A 10,776-nucleotide genomic window follows, 5' to 3' on the forward strand; every position below is an offset into this window, starting at 1 on the left:
TGAAGCGCAAAGATAAAATTGAAAAGTTCATAAAATCAGTCGTAAGTCAATCGGGAAACCGAAAAACAAAGAGTGGTGAATTCCCAGAAGTTGAAGAAGCATTACGTGTCTGGTTTCAACAACAAAGAAATAGGAACACACCAATATCAGGTGAAATTTTAAAAGAAAAGGCGAAATTTGTTTATGGTAAAATTTTTAGAAGAATGATTTCCGTGCTAGTGACGGCTGGCGTGACAATTTTAAATCCCGTTTCGGCATACGATTTCTCCAAGTGAGTGGTGAAAAGCTTTCTGCGGACGAATCACAAATCGAAAATTTTAAAGCCAAACTCAGAGAAAAAATTTTAGAAGTTGGCCTTACTCCTGACCAGGTCTATAATGCAGATGAGACAGGTTTAAATTGGCGTCAACTGCCGGCCAAAACCTTTGTTACACATGGTGAAGTCGGCGCACCCGGTCGAAAGCTCAGAGAGAAACGCTTAACTTTGATGCCCTGCACAAATGCCTAAGGCAGGCATAAATTGAAACTTTTAGCTGTAGGGAAATTCAAGAGGCCGCGTTCTTTTAAAAATTTTAAATTAGAAACCCTCCTTGTTGTTTACAAATCTCAAAGGCAAGCATGGGTTTCACGTGAAGTTTTTAAAGAGTGGTACACCGAAAATTTTGTTCCCGCAGTTAAAGAGTTTTTAACAAAAAATGATCTTCCCATAAAAGCTCTGCTTTTATTGGATAATGCACCAGGACACCCGGTCGATGATGAAGAAAACACGAAAGTAAAAACTCAAGATGGGTACATCGAGATCATGTTTCTACCAAAAAACACAACTGCCTTGATACAGCCCCTCAATCAGAATGTAATAAAAGCCATGAAAATGCACTATAAAAAACGATTATTAATGGATATAGTGAGTGACGCACAAAGTGACATTTCAGAGGCCTTGAAAAGGTTTGATATTAAAAATGCAGTGATAAATTCAGCCTATGCTTGGGATCTGGTATCAACTTTCAACATTGTTAAATCGTGGAAAAACGTTTAGCCAGACAATTCTTTATTAGAACAGTTACCAGATAATCAGGATGAAACTGACGAAAGGTTTTTAGATTCTCTGTCTATGGTTTGTTCTTATCAAAATGTCAAGTTTAGTTCGAATGAGGGACTACCGCGTGAAGACTTAGAAAAATGGTTGTTAGGGGCAGATCTTAATGCCGATTTCACCGATGACGAGATAGTTGAAGAATTCACGGCAGCTCAAAATGACCCGGAAGATGCAATTCACTGTCAGCAGTGACGAGGTCACTTTGGCTGCTACGACACTACTACGCTGGTCACAAGTAATAAAAAGATTATTTTTGCATTATGCATTTTGATCATATTTTTCGAATTAACATTGATTAAATGGAACCTTCGGTAGTCCGGAATATTTGATAATCCGACAACGAGTCGGTCCCGTATGTGTCGGACTATCACGATTGGACTGTACTATGTAAATATTGTGTTATATAAATGCGTATACATACATACATACGAGGTGTGTTCAAAAAGTATCGCGAATTTTGAATTTTCTCAGGTTACGTACATTCGAATTTTGATTTTTTTGTGGCGATATGTTGGTACTCATGTCTCTCACTTATGCCGACAAGTTGTGCCATTTTGAATGTTCGGTTAATTATTGACAGCTGCTTTGCTTGCACGTGTTTCGGCTCGTCTTCGATTTTTACCTATTCAAAAAGATGGATCCAAGAACCTGTATCAAATTTTGTGTGAAAAACGAAATTAAGCGGATGCATTGCGATTGTTGGCTGTGTCATACGGAGAAGCTACTTTGGACCAAAGCAACGTTTATCGGTGGTACAAAATGTTCTCAGAAGGCCGAGAAGATGTGAACGACTAAAAGCGTGCCGAACGAACGAACACTTCAACAGCAGACGAAAAAATTGATGAAGTGAAGAAAATGGTATTGGACAATTGTTGAATCATCGTTAGAGAAGTTGCTGAGGACCTAGGCATATCGATTGCCAAGAGACGGGTCGCCGCAAAATTCATACCAAAACTGCCGAATTTCGACCAAAAGTAGCATCGCATGAACATTGCTAATAAGATGTTGAACTCTGTCCACGACTATCCAAATTTGCTCCAGAGGGTTATAGCTGGTGACGAATCGTGGGTTTATAGTTATGACGGGGAAACCAAAGCTCAATCATCTCAATGGAAGCTGCCGTACGAACCAAGACCGAAAAAAGCGCGTCAAGTTCGGTCGAATGTAAAAATTTTGCTTACAGTTTTCTTCTATTGCAGGGTCGTTGTGCATCATGAGTTCTTGCCACAAGGTAAAACGGTCAATAAGGAATATTACCTGCAAGTTATGCGCAATTTGCGCGAAGCTATCCGCCAGAAACGCCCGGATTTGTGGAAGATCAAAAATTGGCTCTTGCATCACGATAACGCCCCCGCTCACACATCGTTGGTTGTGCGCGACTTTTTGGCCAAAAACAACACACTAATGATGTCACAGCCACCGTATTCCCCAGAACTGGCCCCCTATGACTTTTTTTGTTCCCGAAACTGAAGTGCCCCATGAAAGGACGACGCTACGATTTACGAGATAAAGATGGCATCGAAGGAGGCGCTGAACAATATAAAAAAAAAAAATATTTTTTGAAGTGCTTCGCAGATTGGAAAAAACGTTGGCACAAGTGTATAATATCTCATGGAGATTCCTTTGAAGGGGACAAATTAGATATTAATGAATAAATAAATAGTTTCTGAAACAACACAAAATCGGCGATTCTTTTTGAGATGGACAGAGAAATAGCGCACTTAAAGTGCCCTTTAAACGATTTATTATTTCTTAGAAGGTTGACTGATCTTCGTACATAAGTACATATTTTTATGCCCATGTATGCTGTGAAGCACTTCTCTCTAATATCAGACAACAAGTCCCGTTCACTTTTTGTGTTTTTGTTTTTTTTTTGCCACGATTTACTCGGCATAAAAAAGGCATAATGCGTTAGACAACGAAATGGCGCAGTTGCAGTTTGTCAAGACTAATTTTTGGCACGGGAAAAAATAGCTGCCTTTATTTACCTTTGATTTCTTTTTTGCACTGATTCATATTCAACAACTAAAGCAACCAAAACACATTACACACTATTTCGACACTGTCAAAAAACTGTTTTTACAAACACCAAAACCGGTTTTTTTTTATTAAATAATGTGAAATCATAATTTTTTGATTAATTTAAGGGGGGAAGTACCTTTAGACGTTTCAAAAAATCGATTTTTTTTTTATTGTCTTAACCGATAGGTATATGCTCTAAGAATATTATTGCAAAATTTCAAAAGCCGATCTTGAAAATTATGGAAGATATGCCACTTGAAAGTGGCGCGCGCCGAGCCGACCGAGCGCGCCTGGCGTAAGTTTCTTTTTCGTTGACCGCGAATTTTAAACGGCGTTTTCTCGAAACCATGTTTTTCAAATTGGCGTAAGTGATTACGGAAAAAGTATTGAACCAATTTTCTTCATCAAGGTTTCATTTTAAAGGGCATAAAAAGCTACTCTAGGTAGACTACGGACGAAAAGAAAAAATAATTTTTAGATACTTTTTAACACAAAAATGTTTGAAAATTTTTGCAAAAAAACCCAAAGTTTTTTTTGAAGCCTCATTTTAATGGTTAATCTTCGAATTTGCTAGAGATTGTAGTCTATCTAGGATAAAAAACCCTCCTGAGTAAAATAATGTTTGATTTTATGATTTCAGATGAAAGTTGCGGTCAGGATCGCTTTCGCCGAATTCGATGTCAGCGGCGACACGATTTACGTGAACCGCCATAACTCAATTAATTGCTTATTTATAATAATGTTAAATACGCTTTTTTCTTCTTGGAGCATTGCCCTAAATATATATCATATTAATTTCATGTGCACTGTTTTCATTTTCCCACAAATAAATCACGAAAAACTGGTTTTTTTCGGCCCTCTAAAGGTACTTCCCCCCTTAATATTTGGTATGATAATCGTTAGCTTTAATAGCACTTAGTAGTCGCTTTTTCATGGATGGGACCAATTTCTTTAGGTCAGATACGTTCGGTACATTCTGCCATTCCCCCATTATTGCAGTTTTTGATGCTGCTGCATTCCTCGGATGCCTTTTATGGACTCTTTCCTTCAAAAATGCCCGCAAATTTTCAATTGCGTTTATGTCGTAACTCTGGGCTGGTGTATTTATAACTTTACCGCACTTATAGAGAAGCCACATCTGCACTTTATGCTCCTTACGCTTTGGATCATTCTTCTTCTTCTTAATTGGCGCGATAACCGCTTACGCGATTTTGGCCGAGATTAACAAAGCGCGCCAGTCGTTTCTCTCTCGTGCTAACCGGCGCCAATTGGACACACCAAGTGAAGCCAAGTCCTTCTCCACCTGATCTTTCCAACGCAGAGGAGGCCTTCCTCTTCCTCTGCTACCACCAGCTGGTACCGCATCGAATACTTTCAAAGCCGGAGCGTTTGTATCCATTCGGACGACATGACCCAGCCAACGAAGCCGCTGGATCTTTATTCGCTGCGCTATGTCTATGTCGTCGTAAAGCTCATACAGCTCATCGTTCCATCGTCTACGATATTCGCCATTGCCAACGTGCAAAGGTCCAAAAATCTTACGCAGAATCTTTCTCTCGAACACTCCAAGCGTCGCTTCATCGGATGTTGTCATCGTCCAAGCTTCTGCGCCATACGTTAGGACGGGCATGATGAGAGTCTTGTAGAGTGTTAGTTTTGTTCGTCGAGAGAGGACTTTACTGCTCAATTGCCTACTTAGTCCAAAGTAGCACTTGTTGGCAAGAGAGGTTCTACGTTGGATTTCAAGGCTGACATTGTTATCGGTGTTAATGCTGGTTCCTAAATACACGAAGTCTTTTACAACCTCAAAATTATAACTGTCAACAGTGACGTGGGTGCCGATACGCGAGTGCGCCGACTGTTTGTTTGAAGACAGGAGGTACTTCGTTTTGTCCTCGTTCACCACCAAACCCATTCGCTTTGCCTCTTTATCCAGTTTGGAGAAGGCAGAACTAACAGCGCGGTTGTTAAGGCCGATGATGTCAATATCATCGGCATACGCCAGCAATTGTACGCTCTTATAAAAAATTGTGCCTGAGCGATTAAGTTCTGCGGCTCGTACGATGCTCTCCAACATCAGGTTAAAGAAGTCACACGACAGCGAGTCACCCTGTCTGAAACCTCGTTTGGTATCAAACGGCTCGGAGAGGTCCTTCCCAATTCTGACGGCGCTGCTGGTGTTGAGCAACGTCATCTTACATAGCCGTATTAGTTTTGCGGGGATACCAAATTCAGACATCGCGGCATACAGGTTACTCCTTTCCGTACTGTCGAATGCAGCTTTGAAGTCGACAAAAAGGTGGTGTGTGTCGATTCTCCTTTCATGGGTCTTTTCCAAGATTTGGCGTATTGAGAATATTTGGTCAATGGTGGACTTTCCAGGTCTGAAGCCACACTGATAAGGTCCAATCAGTTGGTTGACGGTGGGCTTCAGCCTTTCACACAATACGCTCGCTAGAACCTTATAGGCGATATTTAGAAGACTAATCCCGCGGTAATTGACACAAATTGCAGGATCGCCCTTCTTATGGATTGGGCAGAGCACACTTAAATTCCAATCGGCAGGCATGCTTTCATCCGACCATATTTTGCATAGGAGCTGATGCATGCACCTTACCAGCTCCTCGCCGCCATGTTTGAATAGCTCAGCCGGCAGTCCGTCGGCGCCCGCGGCTTTGTTGTTTTTTAGCCGCGTTATCGCTTTTCTCACCTCGTCGTGATCGGGTAACGGAACGACAATTCCGTCGTCAACGATTGGGGTATCGGGATCTTCACATTCTCTATGACATGCGCAGCTGTCACCGTTTAACAGGTTCGAGAAGTGTTCCCTCCATAATTTAAGATTGCTCTGTACGTCAGTCACCAGATCGCCGTCTTTGTTCTTACAGGAAAACGCCCCGGTCTTGAAACCTTCTGTAAGCCGCCGAACTTTCTGGTAAAATTTCCGGGCGTTGTTCCTGTTGGCCAGCATCTCAAGCTCCTCGCACTCACGTATTTCGGCCTCTCGTTTCTTCTATCGGATAATACGTCTCTCTTCCTGTTTCAGCTCTCTGTAGCGATCCCACATGGCTCGCGTTGCGCCCGATCGCAGCGTGGCTCTATAGGCGGCATCCTTTCTTTCTGCGGCAGCATGACATTCCTCGTCGTACCAATTGTTTTTTCGGGCTCGCCGGAATCCGATTTCTTCTTCGGCGGCGGTACGTAGTGAACGAGAAATGTTGCTCCATTGCTCGCGCATGCCGGTTTGTTGGGCAGTGCTCTCCGAGAGCAGGAGTGAGAGTCGAGTGGCGAATCTTCTGGCTGTCTGTTGTGATTGCAGCTTTTCGATGTCGAACATTCTTTGCGTAGGTAGATGTACGTTTTTTGCTGCACAGAGGCGGGTGCGCAGCTTGGCTGCAACAAGGTAATGATCCGAGTCGATGTTGGGCCCTCGGATCGTACGTACATCTAATACACTAGAAGCGTGTCTTCCATCTATCACAACATGATCGATCTGGTTTCGCGTTTTTCGATCAGGAGACAGCCAGGTAGCTTGGTGTATCTTTTTATGCTGGAATCTGGTGCTGCAGACTACCATGTTTCGGGCCCCGGCGAAGTCGATCAGCCTCTGTCCGTTACCGGATGTTTCGTTGTGCAGGCTGAATTTTCCGACTGTGGGACCAAAAATTCCCTCCTTGCCCACCCTGGCGTTGAAGTCGCCAAGCACGATTTTTATGTCGTGGCGGGGGCAGCGCTCATAGGAACGTTCCAAGCGCTCATAGAAGGAATCTTTGGTCGCATCGTCCTTCTCTTCCGTCGGGGCGTGGGCGCAAATTAGCGAGATGTTAAAAAATCGCGCTTTGATGCGGATTATTGCGAGACGCTCGTCCACCGGAGTGAACGACAGTACTTGGCGACGAAGTCTCTCTCCCACAACAAATCCGACACCGAATTTGCGCTCCTTTACATGGCAGCTGTAGTAGACGTCGCAAGGTCCTATGGTTTTCTTACCTTGCCCCGTCCATCGCATCTCTTGGATGGCAGTGATGTCAGCCTTTACTCTCACGAGGACATCAACCAGCCGGGCAGAGGCACCTTCCCCATTAAGGGACCGGACATTCCAGGTGCATGCCCTCAAATCATATTCCTTATTTCGTTTGCAGGGGTCGTCATCAGTAAAGGCAGTTCTCATCCGAGGCTTTGTAATTCTTTTCATTGGGGGGGATTTTTAAGTGGCGGGTCCCAAACCCAGCGCACAACCAGCTATCCTGGAATGCTTCGCCTTCTCACGTTAGCTCACTCCCGAACGGGTGTTCGGGAGCTACCCAGAGGATACGTGGGCTAATCCCGGCCGTTGTGAGCTGCTTGAACCATATGTAGAAGAATCGTCCTGGCCACTCCCAAGTGAATGGCGATCAGTAACTTTCCCCACTTGCGTGGACTTCTACACATGGAACCATCCTCCACTTCTACACATGGAACCATCCTCCTTTGGATCATTAGCTTGGTAAAATTTGCAATTAGGTTTATTCTCAGTGATAAACCCACATTTTTTAGGGCTGCCGACTAAGTTTTGTTTTCAATATTTTTAAATATTGTTTGGCGTCAATTGTCGTCATTAAACTCCTTCACATGAAATGCACCCACCAAACCATAAGGGAAATGTTATTTCGTGGAAATTATTGTATATTTCGATTTTGTAAAGCTATCAAGGGGTTGCGCCATACTCTAGTCGGTCCATCGTTGTAATACAGCATTAGTTGTGTTTCGTCGCAAAATACGAGTATAACCAATAATCTTCTGGTTTGGAAATGTGGGCGTTCTTCTACATTTTGTGCCGACAGAAATGGCTTTGGTGCGTTCTGATCTCGATGAATATTTGTGGTGCAGCATGGCTTGACGCTGGCTGCTTCAAGAGAGATAACAATACCACACTCCTCGCTTAGCTCCTTGGCAAGTGTTCTCAAGATTTTGATCCAATTTTCCAGGCATTTTAAAAGCACAATATTCATATTTGAAGTCCGAATAAAGCAAAAATTGTTCTTCCTTTTTTTAAGGGGGGAGCCTGGTTTATGAGGTCAAAAAATTGCATCTCTTTGCGATTTTTTTTTAAGGAAAAAATTAATTTAGCACTGCAAAGTTTTTTCTATCTTTTAATGAACATTTAATAAGTATAAAAATGTTTTGTACTGGTTAAAATAAGTTGAAAAAAATGTTTAACACAGAAATTAGTAGAGCGCTGCAACGCTGGAGTTTCCAACTGGCGTACAAGATACAGCTCGTAATTATTATCTAAAGCAAAAAATTAAAATGGATTTGTAATTATCATGATTTTTTATTCTAGACGAACTAAGAAAACTGAGAGAAATTCCAAAATTTCAACTTTTTGGAGGTTTTAAAGAAAAAAATGCCTTTCTATAAAAAAGAATTCACTTCAACTTGGTATACAAATCTTGAACAATGTTTTTTTATCTATTTTGTTAGTTCAAATAGAAGAGAATTTAATACTGAAGGGAACAAGCTATGATTCATTTCAAAAGGTTCATTAGTTTTTTTCATTCATGTACGCCAATTCAAAGAAATCATAAAAATGAAAAGTCGAGAAAAGAAGATAAAGTGTGTACTATAGTTGTCCGGTCACTGCGTAACTACCTAACGCTCGCCTACCTTTGGCTTTGAATCTACGGAAATATTGAGAATTAGGCTCTGTAACTTTGTGTGAATATTCAGAAATATATTATATTAGGAATCGCTTAAAACGAAAAAACAAAAATTGATTTTTTTGACCTTATAAACCAGGCCCCTTAACTAACGAACTCTCGAAGAATCTCGCTTGCCACCAAGTGCTACTTACTCTCTCGACGAACAAACCTAACACTCTACAAGGCTCTAATCATGCCCGTCCTAGCGTCATTTGGAGTGTTTGAAAGAAATATAAGATAATTCAAGCTGCTTTTTCGGTAAATTCTCGATTGTTATAATTGCAAATGGTATTGTTTCCTTTAAAATCGTTATTGGGCATACAAAAGGGAAGCGGATCCCACTTTTCTTCACTTGAAAAGAAGAACATGGGACGTTTTCGAAATTTGAGACCTTTAGAAAACAAATAAAAATTGCAGAAATCGTGAGTGGTTCACATAAAATTGGATACAATGCCTTAACATTTATTAGTAGAAAAGAAAATATGCTTAAAAGTAAGAAAGTTCGAAAGACGTCTGTCGAAAGACTGCAATGCAGCAGGACAAAGTGATCGTTAAGAAAAGCAGGCGTGACTCTTTTAAAGTCTCTCGGGCAATAACACGGGAAGTAAATGAGGAATATAGCCGGAATATATCATCCAGAGTTATGCGAAGATACTTTAACCAAAATAAATTGAGCAGCAGGTCAGCAGAAAAAAGTCGTTACCGTCGAAAAGAAGATATTTATTGTCTTTGGCAAATGCCCGTAGAAACAAAGACGTGGAAAATAATACGTTTTACGGACGAAACTGAAATTGATATGTTTGGCCCTGTTGGGAAGACTTTTGTGCATCATGAAAAAAAATCTAGAGTTCAATCTCCGGTAGACAGCAAAAACTGTAAAACACGCTGGAGGTATCTTGAATGTTAGGGGATCATTCGCTTGGAATGGAGTTGGACCCATAGTGAGAATAAATGTCAATATGGTTAAGTTTGCCTACCTTCATATTCTCAAAAATGCAACGGAGCCATATTCCTTCGATTCCATGCCACTAAATGGTTTATTCATGTTCAAAATGTGATAAATGCCGATTTGTCGAGCTCCTTGTAATTGTGGATAGTGATTTGTTATTTATTTTGCGTGCTTTTTTTGATAATACTGAAAATTATAGATTTGTGTAAAAATAACTACTTTACTAGGTCACCCAGTAAAAATAATCATCATTGTTTGTTATTCTATGCACCATTTCTCCGTTCACAGCTGTATGTAAATATGTTTCCAAGAAAACAGCTTCTTCACCTTTGCTTAAAATAAGTAAAAAATGTGCCTAAAGTTTGTGTATGAATATCATATTACAACAAATATTTATGAATTTGGTGTTTTTTTGTTTTTATTATAGTAAATAATAAGAAGATATATTGCTGGTGCATGCTAATATGCAGCACTTGGCTGCACTTTGTTATTTTACTATATTCTCATAAATACATAAATATCTACTTACAGGCCTTCCACTCAAATCGAAAATTTTTGGATACAGATACTAGCGGAGATGTTGTTGCGCTCGAACACTAACAGCCGGTATATCCACTTGATAAATTAAAATATTCGTAGCAAATTAAGATATGCAAAAGTTTTGAATTTATTGTTTAAAAAAATCTGTATTAAATAAAAATAATATCACTGAAAATCCCATAGCATAGCTTGCATACAATACTGTCGTTTTTGTTTTTTTTTGTCGCTTTAACTAGAAAGTACAGCACTCAGACAACATTATTTCCATTGTACTGCACTCGGGTTTCCTTTTTAATTTTGTTTGAATCTATACGACCTCCGAAGAAATCTGAGTAGATCTTGTGGTGCGAAGGAGCCAAGGTGGTCGCTTCTTAATACATCATTGCCAAAGACCTCAAACCTGATTCGAGCGAAGACCAGGCAGACGCACAGAAAGCTGTGCGCCATCTCATTCTCTTCTCCATATGCTGGCAGAGTGCACTATCTGA

The sequence above is a fragment of the Anastrepha ludens genome, chromosome 4, assembly GCF_028408465.1.
Source record: "Anastrepha ludens isolate Willacy chromosome 4, idAnaLude1.1, whole genome shotgun sequence".
In the NCBI taxonomy this organism is placed as follows: Eukaryota; Metazoa; Arthropoda; class Insecta; order Diptera; family Tephritidae; genus Anastrepha; species Anastrepha ludens.